Here is a 16,527-nt window from a genome sequence, read left to right on the forward strand (position 1 = left end):
AATGTTACAGTGGCAACATCTTGTGTGGATAGTCTTTCTCGTTGGCATGCAGACCTGGGAACACCTACCTAAAGAAGTCTGAGATGGTAAGCTCAATTTCCAAAAGCTTTAAATTATGTGTGGTTGGAAAAAAACAAAAGACCTGTGAAACCATGCACTAACAGGTCATATTTTTTGTAATTGTTGCCTTACTGATCCAGAGTAAAATTTAACTGAATTCCTAGCTGGGACAATCATTTCTTTACAAGCAAAAGTCAGTAATGAACCAAGGGACACAACAGCAAGTGACTGTGGATAGAGAAAAAAACTTATTCCAAAACTGTTGCCCAAAAGTATGGAAATAGTTTGTACTTTCCAAAAAATTAGCAAATGTTTTCTCTAGTGTTTCTTCTCATTTCTGATATTCTGTTTCTGCTTTTTCTTCTGGTTAGATATAGCAGCAAAATCTAGAAGTGTTATACTGTAGGTTAAACAATGGGGGAAGTATAAAACTTTACAAAATGAAACTACATTAATATAAAAAATCAGCTAGATACATAGCAAGTGAAGTAACTGTAAAATTAACATATGTCTGTCCCAAGAAAAAATTAACAAAGAGGTACATATTATCTGTCAAAATAAAGTCAAAGATAATAAATAAGCAGCTGAAGCTACATTGGAAAGAGAAGATGGAAAATATAGAACACTAATCTAAATCAAACCGTCGCCCTCCATTCATATGTAAAAAGAATAGGGTGAAGAATAGTGCCCCATTCTAAATTCAAAGTATGTCATGCAATATCTCCTGATAAGGATATTACAAATAATATATTTACTGCTACCAAGAAGTTTAAAAGCTGGGGTGCCTTTACTGTGTGCTAGTTCTGATGTGGGAAATCCAGGCTCAAACCCCAGCCTGGTGATGAGGTTTACTGGGTGTTCAAGTTGTGCTTGCAGCACAACTTCTGTCACATGACTGTTATGGGGTTGATATGGCTGTTCTTGCATTTGTACTCTCGACAACCAACTTTTTATTATGAACGCCATATTGTCTTACTTTTAGCCAAGGGTGCCAGTATGAATAAAAATTTGGGGAGGCCCAGGAAAGTCTTGCCCTCCATAATCAATCACAAGACACAGCACTTGCACACCATTTGAATGGCAATGCTTATCAACTTGGGGAGGGGCAGCCCCTAGGAGTTGGCTCCTATGCTTGGTGCATCTTTCTCTGCCTTCCATAGCAGTGGAGTAAAAATTTAAATTAGGTTTCTACCCCATAATCTTTAAAATGTATTAAAGCCACTTAAATGAAGAAATACCACATTTTATATACAGACTTAGGGCTGAGTCCACTGTTAGTCTTATTCAGAGTAGACACACTGAACTTAATGAACATGACTAATTTAGGTCCATTACTTTCAGTGAGTCTACTCTGATTAACATACTTTATGGAGTACATTAAGTGCTTTATGGAGAACTGATGGTCTTTGTACAAGAAGGCTATCTTTCTTCCAATTCTTCCAGCTAGAATTTCTGTTCCAAGGGGATTTATGGAGCTAAGGATACTCGTTTTGTGGAAAGAGAATGTCCTGAAATAAAGTACATTTCCTAACAGTGGTGCATTCCCTAGAAAGGACAGGATTGCCTGAAATGTCTCTTTTGCAACAGGCAGATCCAAGGATGCCAAAGAAAGCACTCCAAGGGTTAGTTTTCTAAACTCCTGGCTCCTAAACGTGCTACTGTGCGGAGAAGAGGACAGGGGTGGGGGGTGGCTCCATAAGATGAGAAGCTATCAGGATGCTTTCCAGAGAGTGAGCTCATGGGCAGCTGCTTCCATAGGCAAAAAATATTTTCCATCTACACAAACACTTTTCCATTGTTATTTAAGCCAGACTCTTAGTCTATGTGGGCAGTATAGCAGCATTCATTAGTGTATCATGAACTCGGGCAAATAATCACCTGGGGGAAGGAAGCACCATGTTCTGACACCCTGCAATTCAATTAATCAACAGATAGGTATAGCACACATGAGGAGGAGGCAACTTGGCAGAAGGGAGTCTGTGGCTGCTAAATTGAATAACAAGGGAATTTGTGGGAAATGCAACTCTCAGCAGGAAGGGTACACCAGGACACTTACTTGCTGTCCTTCCTCCTCATACTTAAATAAGTTTGAGATGCCTGAGAAAGAAAAGAAATTCACTGACTCTGGCGATGCCCTACATCCCTCATCACAGAACAGTCAATGATCTGTAGGCTGTAGGGATCAGGAAAAGTATCCTGTTGAGGATCCAGATCGCATCACGCCATGTCACTGGAAACATGCCCATTGATTAATAGAGTTGAGAAGCAGACCAGCTGGCCTGAAAATGCTCAAATAGCAGCTGCAGATATGTGAGCTTCTTTTTTGAAGGAAAGGAGGGGAGCAGCACAGTCCTGTTTCACAAGATTCACCCCATTGTCTAAAAGGTGTCACCCTTCAATACCTTTATTACAGGTTAACAGCGTTCAACTTAATGCCACAATGTGATGACACCCCCCCAATTTTGTGCTTACCATCATGAGCAAAGAGTAAACATCAGGAGGGTCTTATGCCACACAGAAAGGGGCACCTTTGCTTTAAGTTCTGAATTTAGAACAAAAGTACTGTACTCCTGTTAACCTGAAAGTGGTGATACAGAGCTGAAACACAGTGACAAAGGAGTATTTTTTCAAGCAGCACAATACTGACATGTGGAATTCAGCATTCCTTTTACATAATCCTATATGCACTTGCCTAGAGTAACCTCCACTGGACACAATGGGACTTCTGAGTAAACACGCATAGTGCGGCACAGTAAAAACAGGTTAGACAAATTAATGGAAAATAAGTCTCTCAATGGCTGTTAGACATGACACCGAAACAAAGTACCTCCATGTTCACAAGAGGAGGCAAAGTAGTCAGGGGATACGTGCTTCTATTACATCTTGTTTGTGATCTTCCTGCAGGCATCTGATTGGCCTCTGTTGAACACGGAGGCCTGGACTTGATGGACTGACACACTCAGAAGGTAATGGACCAACCTTAACAACAGTGCCTTCTCAGTATCTCCCCATTGTTCTGCAATTGCAGACAGTGGCAATAGGCAGAATCTAATATGACTCCCACATATGCAGGATCAGTTATTATTTGGGACAGATGATAGCTACCAAGGAAACTACAAACTTATGAAGTTGTAAAAAAAAACTTGACTCCACATATAATCTTTAAGCCTCAATAGATAGGTCTGTCTGGGGAGTTTTGGCTTTTTTACTATTTCCAAATTAGAAATAATGTTATATATCATACAAAATACTCCTCATGTTTGGTCACCTGACAATAAGTTTTCAAACACAGTACACTCTGTTAGGGATCTGTGTTGTGCCAGTGAATGGTTTAACAACAGCTTTATCTGAAGATACTAAAGAAATGACATCTGCCTTCACTCATCTCACATTTGATTAACTAACTTTTAATATATTTTTGATTTCAATATCCAAAACTGCACATTGTCCAGTAGTTCTTTCTTTTCAAATTCTGCATTACAATAAATTGCTGTCCATGGTGACATCTGTCCATCTGTTGCCAGCTACAGTCACTTTTTTGGCCACTCTGCTGGTAGCTTCCAGGCTGGATTATTGCAGTGTGCTTTACATGGGGCTGCCCCTGAGGATGACTCAGAAACTTCAACTGGTCCAAAATACAGAGGCCAGTACTGGCCAAGATTCCATTTGGAATTCATATAATCCCTGTTTTAAAACAGCTGCACAGGTTGCCGGTTCACTTCCAGGCAAATTCAAGATGCTCACATTAATATTAGCATTTAAAGCCCTAAGCAACTAAGGCCGCAGATACCTGAACAACTGTCTCCTCCCCTACAAACCCTCTTGGGTTGAGTTCGGGAGAGGGGCCTCTCTTGCTAGTTCCACCATCCTTGGAAATTGGGGTGGGTAGTGACATGAGAGAGGGCATTCTCTGTGGAAGCCCCTAAACTGAATATGAACTTTTTTATCCTGCGCTTTAACTCTTGTGATATCTATATGGGGGGGGGCATTCTTCTGATTTTAGCTGTTTTTAGTGTTTTGTTTTGTTTTATTGTAACCCACCCCGGGACTTTTATGATGAAGGATGAGTAAGAACACTTAAAAACATGATCGTATATTTTCCCCCACCTTTGCATTAAGCAGCAGTAATTATTTGAGGTGTATCTGATACAAACTCCTGAACATCATCAGGGTGGTGTCGCATTTATTTGCCTGCCTCCAAGCTCCAGTAATGCCCCCCATAGCGTCCTCTGCTAATGACTGCCTCATTCAGCCATCTCCCATAGTAACTGTTTGTCCCCTAGGTCATGAAACCAAGTCCCAGGGATATCAATTAAAAAAGAATTCATAATATTACCATAACAACCATAAACAAAAAACAAACATCAGAAAAAAGGACAGCAGAAGTAGTAGTTTTAAACAAGTACATACATGACTCAAATCACTGTTTCTGTGTAATGTAATTTATGTAACTAAGTCCCTTTATAAATGTTCCCTGTACTTTCAGGTCTTATTTTGTAAAATGAAAGAAGCCAGAATCACATGCCATTCCTCTTAATCACATGTGTGTAAAGGTGGCTATATGATGACACAATGCCCTGGAACATCCTCAGAGGTGAACCACTCTCTGGTTAGCTAACAGAAGCAACTATAGAAACATGGGAGATTCAGATTCAATGGCACAACATTGTCTTCTGAAACAGATGATCCACGTATTCTAATGTTCTTATTTACATAGAGCTAGATATCCTAATACTATTATTTCTGTAGTGGCATCAATGGACATGACACTTTGTAGAGTATTAAAAGCAACTTCCAATCTTACATTTAACGTAGGGAAGGGAGGAAAGGGAAGCAAGGATAGGAAGGGAAAGAACACTTTAGGCTTCATTTCAGGATAGGGACTAAGAGCTTGCAGCTTCAGGGAAAAGTTGGGATTTGAAGAACCCTTTGAAGAGGAGGGAAGAAGTGGCATGACAAAGGCTTATGGGAGGCATAAGGAGCAACATGAGACCAAAGGTGGAGTTTTTCCTCCAGTGCTTTGAATGCAAATACAGTGGTAACCTCAGGTTACATACACTTCAGGTTACAGACGCTTCAGGTTACAGACTCTACTAACCCAGAAATAGTACCTCGGGTTAAGAACTTTGCTTCAGGATGAGAACAGAAATCGTGCAGCAGCGGCACAGTGGCAGCAGGAGGCCCCATTAGCTAAAGTGGTGCTTCAGGTTAAGAACAGTGTCAGGTTAAGAACGGCCCTCCGGAATGAATTAAGTTCTTAACCCGAGGTACCACTGTAGAAATAAAAGAAGAAATGAAAACTGTTTTCTGTTGAAAGGAAAAAGCTGTTCCAATTTAAATATTATGCATTTTCTTTCAAGAGGAAGTTGTTTTATTTAAAGCACTGGAGGAAACACTTTGAAGACAAGCTGCTTTTTCTGCACAGGAGTTTAGGGAAAGGGTCTCCTTGTAACCAATGACCATCTGATCAGTGGTTATAGGGAGTCTCCTCAAAGGTGTGGTCTGTGTGGCTCTTCAGGCCTTTGCAAGATCTCGTGAGGCCTTCTCAGAGCCCAGTAAGCAAGTTTGAGAGGTTTGTCATTTAATTTGTGCAATATAAGCTGGATGGCCTCCAAGCATATAAAGGTGCGATAGTGCCAATCCAACTTTATGTGTCCTACAAAATACTGACAGTCTGGAGGTACTCTTTATAACACAAAACTGCCAGGACGGCTCTAACATAGTGGTAACAAAACTATACAAAACCACCTTTTGTTACTGTCTGAAAGCAGCACTGCTACTAGCAATGCGCTTCTTTGACTCTTGTAACAGGCACACTGTAATTGGCACACTTAAGCACTAGGGCACAGCGTGATAATACCCACCCACCCCCCTTTTCCAAGAGAGAAGTGATTACAGTGCGTTGATAGAAAAAACAGAAAGGACAAAAAATGCTTTGGCTCTAATAGACTTTATTCATTACAACCTTTTCCACATCATTTTGCAATGTTGCAGTGTACTAAATCAAACACAGAACACCAAGAAAGAGCAGCTTATCAATTTACCATTGACTGGTAAAACCCCCAAAGCACTGCGTCAGCAGACTGCAAAACCAGAGGCACCATTTTCAAAAGGTTAGCTCAGAGTCAGAAGGGGAAGCCAAAAAGTCTGTGGGTTTTTTGGTTTGCAGAAATTTGGATGAAGCTTTCCGTGAATGAAGGGGCAGGAAAACTTTTCTGCTGAGATGAATCAACAGACTGGTTAGTCTTGGTAGGGCTTGTGGTATGTTAATGGTAAACTGAGGGTGGATTTTTGCCAAGCCAATAAAATTGTTACATCTAATACAAAATGCCACCCCAGTGGTCAAATGAATGGGATCAGTCAGAGGAAAGTGTAAAGAAGAAATTGTGACCAGATTCCTTGCTTTAATCTAGGGCCATCTGGCTAGAAGACAGTACTGGTAAAGAGAAGCACTACACATGTGAATATGTAATAAGATGACCAATTCCAAAAACCTACAGGATTTTTTAAAAGTATAATATTTAAAATAATTTTAAATGCTTATAAAAATCCAGAGCATATTGTTTAGCATAAAATTATATCTCCTGTTCATTAAGTATTTTAATCAAAAGGAGATCTGCTTAAAATTAAAGCTTTTGCTGCAAGTTATTGTCTGCAATGTTTGTATTATATTTTATGACATGTTCTGAGGGCATGTATTCAGAAGACAACAAGACATATGCAGCTTTGCAACTAAGAATTGTTGATCACTGGGCAATCTGTTGACTTCCAGGGGATTTGCTGAACACTTACCTGGGACAACCAACAAAGATGACCATATTTCAACTGCTCTCTGATATATTGGTTGTAGGACACTAGACCAGGTCCTAGCATGGCATAAATATACTAGATATACTAAATATGCTTTATGAGGCAGCTGCATTGCAGCAATACTTTAACTTGTCCCAAGTTTAAAGGCTTATGAAGGAACCTTACACGTGGATATCTTCTACAAAGGAGTTTCATTTCATCTTTTTGAAAATCAAAAAATCCATCACTTCCTGGAGCAAATTCAGAGTATCTGTTTCATCTACCCTATGAATTTAAGATTAGCTCACCTGTCACGGCATTCCTATAGAAAGCCATAGGAGTTATATAATTCTAAGGGAGCTACAGTTAGAATACAGTTAAATAGTTAAAGCGTTCTGTGGAGGTGCCACGACAATTAAAGCAATATCAAGTCAGCTTTTAAAAAGGCGTATCTGTGGCCTTTTTAAAGACCTGACTCTTCATTCAGCTCTTTCCCAGTGAGGTTTACTTTTTGCAGCCTCGGGCCACTACTGAACTAGAAATCCAATGCATGGATGGAAAATTACAGGGCTAAAAGTAAATGTTTTATGAGATGAGGTCTTTACATTTAAGCTCATGATTTTAAATAAATACATAGAATTACTTCAGCTGTTAAGATCTTTTGGATATGAGATCAGAAGATGCTTTTGGAAGGTCAGACAAGTAGTCATTAGAGAAACCATATAAGGGAGAGATAAGAGAATTATCTATTTTTAGAAAGCTAACTTTGCAGCTTCCATTGGAGTTCCTTTCATTAACTTCAAAATAAATAATCATTCCTTTATGGTTTTCCCTCCCAACCACTTACAGTCAGTGAATTTCGAGTGAAAAACTAATCTATAGGAATAATTTAAAACTTGACAACTTTTCATTCACTTCAATCCTTCTGGCCAACACATGTCTTTCAAGGAAAGAAGGCAATCAGTTAGACCAGAGCTTTCCAAACTGTGTGTCACGACACTTTAGCATGGTTGCTGCAGTGTGTAGGTGTGTCACCAAACACTCCCTGCATTCATCACAGGGCTGGAAAGGGGCTAGTTTTACCTCCAGTTTGTTAGTAAAACTGAATTACCATGTCATGAAATGATGCATGTCTAGAAAGTGTGTCACCAATGTGAAAAGTTTGGAAAGCTCTGAGTTAGATGGATATTTTGTACATGAGGGAAAACTACACCATTCAGTGGAAACTTCCAAAATGAAATTACAAATTGTATTGCTTTAAAAATAAACAAAACTATTAAGATACCAGAAGTTTGTGAAGCAGCATTTAGAACTACCTATGACAAAGTGTAACATATACCTCAATGCTCCCATATCTGCATGCGAAATTAGGCAGATGTCAAATTTCTTCCCACTTTTACTAAGCTTTAGCTCAATCAAATTTATTCTGTTTTACACACACACACACACACACCACATTGCTATATTTTCACCCCACCTGTCACTTTTTTCCAGGATGATAAGGAACCATTAGTGAACACTCTTTGAGTTTGGTCAGTCAACCAGTTACAAATTCACCTAACAGTTACCTCATCCAGCCCACATTTTACCATCTTCTCTGCAAGAATATCATAGGGGACCTTTGTCAAAAGTCTTACTGAAATCAAGATACACTATGTCCACAGCATTCTCCTGATCTACCAGGCTTGTAACTCTATCAAAAAAAGAAATGATATTTGTTTGCATGACTTGTTTTAGGATCCAGATGATTCTTCTGCAAGTTATAACTGCTCCAAGAAGTCTATTCACATGTTAAGATAGCAATCAGAAAAATGTTTACAGTATCTCATTTAAGTGCTATTTCCAAATTGTCCAAAATATAACATTCCATTTGAAAATATATAGCATAAAGTAGACCTGAAGCAGACAAGAGGAACAGGCATATATTACGATTTAAAATTCAATTCCCTGAAGCAAGTGTTTTGCTTCAAAATAATGACTAATGTTTGACATGTTAAAACACACAGATTTTACCAAGAAAATGTCATGGAAATCAACAGCATTATATAAAAAGCCTTTTAACACAGCAATATCAAAATAATACAGAATGCAGATTTCACAGCAGCTGTATTGCTGGGGAAAATCAAAAACTTCTGAAGGTATGACTAGTAACATTCTTAACCTGAAAGATTCATTGATATGTGTATGTAAGGATTTTGTAAATATTAATACAGTTTGGGATAATGTATATTTCAGTTGATGGTTTAGTGATGTACACAAACATTTGGGCCCAGCTACACTTTCCCATAGGTCCATACCTCTTTGCCCTGTTTTCAATTTGGTCAGGGGCTGGATGTTCCCACTGGTATCATGGACTGGATGGATGAAGAGGAGTGGTGAGAGGCACCAGTTGGGGAAACACCTAGGGAAACCTCAGAGGAGGAAGACTCAGAGCCCTGGGAGTGGTGGCAGGACACTGAAGACTGGTCAGAGGGCAAAGGGGCAGGGAGGAATGGTTGGAGGTTGAAGAGACAACAGGCTTTTGTGAGCAAGAAGAGCCAGGTGCAGAAAGCAGTTCAGACTCAGCAGATGAAGCAGAGGAGGAGGGGACAAAAGCTGCAGCAGCATCACAGGAGCTTCAAGCTCCTACTGAACTAAGCTCCCCTCCCCACTTGTCTCCAAGGACATGGGGGGGCTATGCTTGTAGCAGAAGAAAGAGCACAGATTCCTCACCAGCGTAATTTAAGGCTGCTTGAGAAATGTCTGGCTGAGGAGGAAACTTAGAGGGAAGTAGATGGTGAAGACCTTCAGTCCTAACAATTGTGTTGTAGGGCCAGTCCTGTCCAGAAGCCTTTCTGTGCTATATGTTTTCTTGAATACAGAGCTAACTTTTCTACTTGTCTCTGTGTGTCTTGATTGCTGACCTGCATCTGAACCAGCCCATATTTTACTTGGGGGAAGTCACCGAAACCCCCTATTTCCCCATTAATTCTTCCTATATTCAATAATCCACTTTTAATGTTGCCTCCACCTTCAGCTCTAACCATCTGTGGCAGAGAGTCAAAGGATCAGAAAACCAGAGAATCAGAACACTGGATAATCGGACAATCATTTGACATATACAAAAGGAACCAGGACCCTTTCAATATGTATTATTAAAGACAGAAAATAAAGCTACTATTGGAGCTATCACAACCAACTGAGCGAGAACACACACACGTTTTACACACACATATTTCTCTTTTTTTGGTAGCACATACCGTATTTTTTGCTCTATAAGACTCACTTTTTCCCTCCTAAAAAGCAAGGGGAAATGTGTGTGCGTCTTATGGAGTGACTGCAGGCCGCGCAGCTATCCCAGAAGCCAGAACAGCAAGAGGGATCACTGCTTTCACTGCGCAGCAATCCCTCTTGCTGTTCTGGCTTATGAGATTCAGAATTTTTTTTTTTCTTGTTTTCCTCCTCCAAAAACTAGGTGCGTCTTGTGGTCTGGTGCGTCTTATAGAGCGAAAAATACGGTATATAGTTTGGTCACAATTTTTATATGAGTGCTAAACAGGGGAAAGAAAAATGAATATAAGATTTAAGCATACAGAGAAAACCAGAAGTATACAGCTCAATGCTGGAGAGACAACTGGAAAAATTATCCTGCAGGGGTAGTGGGGGGGGGGGAGGAAATGAGGTAGGAGCAGGCCACCTCCAACACAGTTCTTGGGGAAGCATGCAATTAATTACTATTTTAGTTCAGAAGAGGGACAAATTTTTCTTTTGGCTTTCCATGGATTGACATTTGTTCCAATTCAGCAGTAAACTGTGGGTTTCCCCGGGGAAAGCAGCGTGATAAACCTCCCCCAACTTCTCAGAAAGGTGATAATAGATTGACACAAAATACTAGAAAACATGGGACAAACAAATGTGTGGATCGGCCCTTCAATGAACTGAATGGTAGAGAACTCTGAGTATAAAGGGTCTCTACTTAAAATAAATTTTCTGGTTAAGACAAATGCATTCCACAATATTTACGCTCCCCCTGCTAAACAATTGTTCACATGCATTAATACGTGAGCTTGGTTTCTGATGCATGCACTAATCACTTGGTTTCTGCGCATACACTTATCTAGCTGCTGTAGTCACGTATAGGAAGAGACAGAGTATCTTCTTGGGGGTGTCACTGTTTATTATACCTAGTAAGAAGGCCTCTTTTTTGGGGGGGATGTACACCTAAACATCTATTTTAGTTCTACATAAATAATTTCCCAAATTTCTTTGGCCTGCTTACATGACCACTACATGTGCATGAAAGTCCCCTCTGTCTCTTGGCATCCTCAGCACATTCTGGATCCATTTTTGTACATATTTACAATCTTGCTTGGGGTTAGGTACCACCTATACATATTTTTTTCCTTTATAGTATAACAAGCCAAGAAGTTCATTGTTGTCTTCCATAGTTTCTCCCATACCTTCATTTCTATGTTTTGGCCTGTACTTCCCCAATGAGTCACTGATGCCTTTATCATTTCATCTTTCGTCTTTTGTGCATCAAAGTGAATGTTTATACAACCTAGGCATTCATCTTTCCCTCACCCCCACCTTCAGGCTGAACGCACAAGACCTTTTCCAAATGAAGTCTAAGGAGTTCTGGATCAGTTCTGGCAAATACAATGGGAAAAGCAAGCGCTGAGGGAGGATGTCACATATCCTAATCATTGCAAAAGAAATAAGGTCTAGTTCAGTTTACAAACAATGGTCTGACTTTCAAATAATTCACAAAGGAAAGGAGCCTCCCCTGATAGAGTTGTTTTGTGGTTTTCCTCTAAATAGTTCACGAAACAGCTCGTCAGCAGAACATGCTTCAGTCAACACTGTCATCTGCATGCAATACTTTTTTCCTGTTAAAAGTTCACTGCTTCAGTCTTTAGAAACAAAACCACTGACATAAATGATTAGGCTATGGGTTGTTCTCATTATATGATTTTACTTAATAATGTACCAGGGGATATCCAGTCCTTCCCAGTAAGGCACACTTTCCCGCTAAATACATAATGTAATGGTAATTCATGGGAATGTGAAAACATATTTCTGTTATATAAGGATGGGAATATAGGCCATTCTAGGTTTCAAGTGCTAGTGGTAAATTCTCACCAGGGCTAAACTTCAAAGAACTGTGGGAGAAATTCTCAAATGCTAATATAGAACTTAGACTATTATTATTATTCCGTGAACTATATCGCAGCACTGAAACCGGAGTTAAAGTGGGTGTAAGGGGATGCCTGTTGGAGGCATTCAAGACATCAAAAGATGTGAAACAAGGCTGCATACTGCCCACCTTTAACTTTTATATAAATGGCATGATGCCATGCTTAACACAGGTACAATCTCCCGCCCCAACAATTAAGAATAAAAAGATACATTGTCTGCTGTCTGTTGATGATGTGGTGCTCCTATCACTCTTCCGTTTGGAAGCTGACAGCTTTCAGTATATAGAGGGATATGAAGTTAAATCCAAAAGGCAAAGGCCAGGAAGAATAGGTGCATCTTTGGTGACCGCCTAAGGTTAAAAAAAGTTGGCCCCTGACACAGGTGAATGGGAGTGAATTCTAGGTTTGGGGTCATTACGGAGGAGGCTCTCTTGCAAGCCATCACCTCTCCGTTCCAAAGGAGATGGCACTATAAGAAGAGTCTTTTCTGCTGACTGTAAATGAGAGAATGCACTCTTGCAGATATTTGGGGTCCAAGTCATTGTAATTAAACATTGGCTTCTTTCATTTGTTTGGGTGAACTATATCATAGTGTAATCTGCATATCTCATATAAACAGGAAAACAGGAAAAGTCACATTTGTCAGCTGCTGTAAAAATAAAAACCCAATTCCTCTTGGTTTTTTCTCCATGAGAAGCATCTAGTTTGTTCTACTAGCCAACTATCGTTATTAAAGGAGACATAAAACCTTAACTTCAGCTAGTAATAACTGCAGATTCATTACTTTTGAAGTGCAGTAAATAGAACAGTATTGCAAAATTTCTTGTGCACTTAGAATTCTCCCTTGAAGCAGCAAGTTGAACAATAAGGAAATTGAAAGAAACAGACCAAGCAAAATATTGTAGCATAGATTCCTGTGATCTATAACATGTGATAATGTTACGCGTATAGCACAGCATCTTCTTACAAATGGTTTACAAATTTGTGTTCCTTTTCTGAATGGAAATTTGTATCAGGATGCTGTGAAGAGAACACAATCTCAATCATGCTTATCCACTTGAGAAATTCTACCCTATAGACAATCCCAGTCTCAGATAAATCACGTTTGATGAATCACTTGTTCGCTAAGCCCAGAGGCAAGTAAATTAAGCTTTGAACCTTTTGGAGTCTAAGCAATAATGGTTCTTGTTCATCAACAGGAAATGCTAAAAACAATGGTTTGAGAAAGGGAATTAAAGGCTGCATGAAAGCATAGTTGTTATTTTTATTGGCGTTTAGTTTTCCATTTATGACATCTATTATATAGCTGTCCCAAGAATTTGGTCCTGCTAGTAAAAGCCAGCTGGAACCTTCCAGGCTGCTCTTATATTAATGAAGTTTGCCCTGAACACTGACACTCTAGGGTCAACCATTTATTAATATTGATTTTGTCAGACTTTAACAATGACATATTTTTCCTTATGGTTGTTGGGGCCACTTTAAAGGAGCAGTCTGGACTGTTGTTTTGTCTTTAACCAATACTGGATTAATTCTGGATAGATGTTTAATTCAGCAAAACCATCACTGAACAGCTTCAATTAACAAGGGGTCACAGCATGGTCAGGAAAGGTTAACCTGGCATTTCAATGGTCTGACTGGCATCCAAACAGTTGACATTCAAGGTCCTGAACAAATAAGGCAAGGCTTTCACACAAAGATTTAGTTTGTAGTTATCAACACAAACTGGCCAGCTCAATAAGGTGCCTTCCGGATGTTGTGGACCCTGATTTTCATTAGCATCAGCCAGAATGGCCAGTGGGATGATAACTGTAGCACCAGGTTGGCTACTCCTGCCATACAGTAGCTAGCCATGAGTTCACTGCATTCATATATTACACACCAGTAGTTTCCTTCTAACAAATGGCTTTAATTTTTTTAAACGTCTTTACTGAACTACAAACGTAATTTGTGAACACTAGAGAAACACGGTAAGTACAGGATGATTCAAAATGAAGTATACAGTTTCCAGATGTTGTAAGACACTAAAAGGCAATGACATGGACCACAACTGCGAACCGTGAGGCAGAGGTACTAATAAAGTTTGTGTTTCGCTACTGAGGGAAATGACGCAGGCGATAGTGCACGTGTCATGTGAAAAGTCAGGCAAAATGGCTGCGTCTGCAATGGAGAAGGCGTTTTGTGTTCTTGAATTGAGCAAAACGGAATCTGTAACTGTTGTGCAGTTTAGATCACAATTTGGAAAAAAAACCCTCCAAGCAGAAAATGTATCTACGATTGGCATAAAAGATTTGAAACTATGGGCTGTTTGTGCAAACTTAGAAGTCCTGGACGACCGTGTATATCAGAAGAAGTCGTCAATAGTGTTTGCACCGCCATTCAATGAAGCCCGGGAAAATCAACATGTAGGGTGAGTTGCGTTTGGGTAGAAGTGGATTACCGGTTTGATGTGTGCCATGTGACAAAGGGTACACACACAGAACATCTGTGACTGTTTCTAAAAAAAAACTTTAAACATTCTCCTGCAGGTAACATAAGATATATTACATTCTTCTTTTTTTATATTGTGTTTAAACTGTATGCCTCATTATGAATCACCCTGTATTTTTTGCAGCAGGGCTGGGAAACCTTCCAGAGCTGCTTGATAGTGGTGGGCATGACTCAGTGGGCAGAGTAATGGATGCAATGCAACTTTGTATAATAGGCTACATTACAGCCACAAAGAATTCAGAGCTTTCTATAAACAAGCATCTCCACATACCCCGCTCCACCCAGGCAAGCCCCATCACCACAATTCAAGGACACATTCTCTCCAGGCAACTGCACCTGAGGGCTGCTGTTCTGTCAGAGCAGAATCAGTGAACAGTCTGGTCTGGGGATAGTCCTGAAGGCCAGAAAGAGAAGCCCTGAGGGCTGCATTATGCACCGTGGCCTGAGACCACCACACCTGTTTCAGAGGGAATGATGATTACGGTGGTACCTCTAGATACGAACGGGATCTGTTCCGGAGCCCCATTCGCATCTAGAAGCAATCGTAACTAGCAAGGGCACATCTGGGCATGTGCACGTCGCTTTTTGATGCTTCTGCGCATGCGCGTGACGTTATTTTGAGCATCTGCGCATGTGCAAGCAGCGAAACCCGGAAGTAGCGCGCTCCCCATAACCCCATGGGGTTGCCACAGAGCGCAACTTCAACACGCTCAACTCGAAGCGTATTCAACCCGAGGCATGACTGTATTTATGTATATATATACACAGAGAGAATAATAATCATTTGAATGACAAGCCAAAAATTTCAACAAGCTGCAAAAGCAACAAACAATTCATAAAACCACAGGTATAAGGAACCTATGACCCTCCAATTGTTGCCAATCTACAGCTCCTATCACCCACTTCTTTGCTACCAGTATCAATGATCAAGCTGGCTGGGGCCGAAGGGAACTGGAGTCCAAAAACAACTGAAAGCTACAGGTTTCCGGATCTTCTTTTTAAAAGCAGTCAATGCTGGGGCTTAACAGATTTCATCTGGAAAGGCTACATATAATCTCCACAGGCCCACGTATTGGCTCCATCAGGATTATTTGTGCTTTGTAGCCTAGACTTCAGATACAAACAAAATGAACCCAAATGCACGAGATTTATGGGGTGGCAGGTTTTGCAATTTCACAAATTGTCAGTGAATTGTAATTTTTCAAAGATGAATAGTGATCAATCAAATGAAGCCTGCAAAATCACTTACCATTGGTAGCAAGCAACTACTGAGGTACAGCCAAGTTCTACTAATATGAAATTTCCTCAGATAGTATCATAAACATTGGAAAGGTCACCAATATCCTTTCCTTTTTGGAAAAATGTACAGTTCCCTTACCTTGAACTGTTTTTCCACATTGAAATGCCTGACCAGAAGACAGCCAGGAATTCTTCATAGGTACACTTTGAGATTCTCCTTGTTCACAAGCCGAGAGGCGCTTAAGAGCTATGGAGTTTGAGAATGGGGAAATAACGCCTCTCAAGCCCTCTAGTCACCACCAGCAAGCCTGCTGCTTAATATACCTATAGTGAGAACTTATGCGGTCAAGAATTTTAACTATAACAACAATTACCAACTGATCAAAGATTATCATGGCATCTAAGATTATTCTGTAATTTACATATGACTGAAGCATACATATTCATGCCAAAGATATGGTTTCCATTCTGAGAGAGATCTAGAAGAGTTTCCCCAGAAAGGAAATATACAGAAAAGAAAAACATCTCAAACCATCTCCCTATCTCTGCTTTCTAATTGGAAGCTTTGTGCAGGGTTTTATCCAGAGCCCTGCTGGACAATCCCATCAGCCCATCTAGTCTGGTATCCCATACTCACGGGGGTCAAGCCCGATGTTTATGAGGAGCCCACAAATAGGAGCTGAGTGCAACAGCAACTCTTCCCACTTGCAAATTTTAGCAACTGGTATTCAGAGGTATACTGGCTCTGACAGTGGAAGCAGAACATAACTACTGT

General features: G+C 40.1%; 1 protein-coding gene across 15 annotated transcripts in view; it reads right to left on the minus strand.

Moving 5' to 3' along the window:
• Nucleotides 1-16,527, minus strand: part of RALGPS1 (Ral GEF with PH domain and SH3 binding motif 1) — a 218,139-nt gene that overhangs the window by 69,449 nt on the left and 132,163 nt on the right. The window lies entirely within an intron of this gene.

The sequence above is a fragment of the Podarcis tiliguerta genome (assembly GCF_965153285.1).
Source record: "Podarcis tiliguerta genome assembly, chromosome: Z".
Lineage (NCBI taxonomy): Eukaryota > Metazoa > Chordata > Lepidosauria > Squamata > Lacertidae > Podarcis > Podarcis tiliguerta.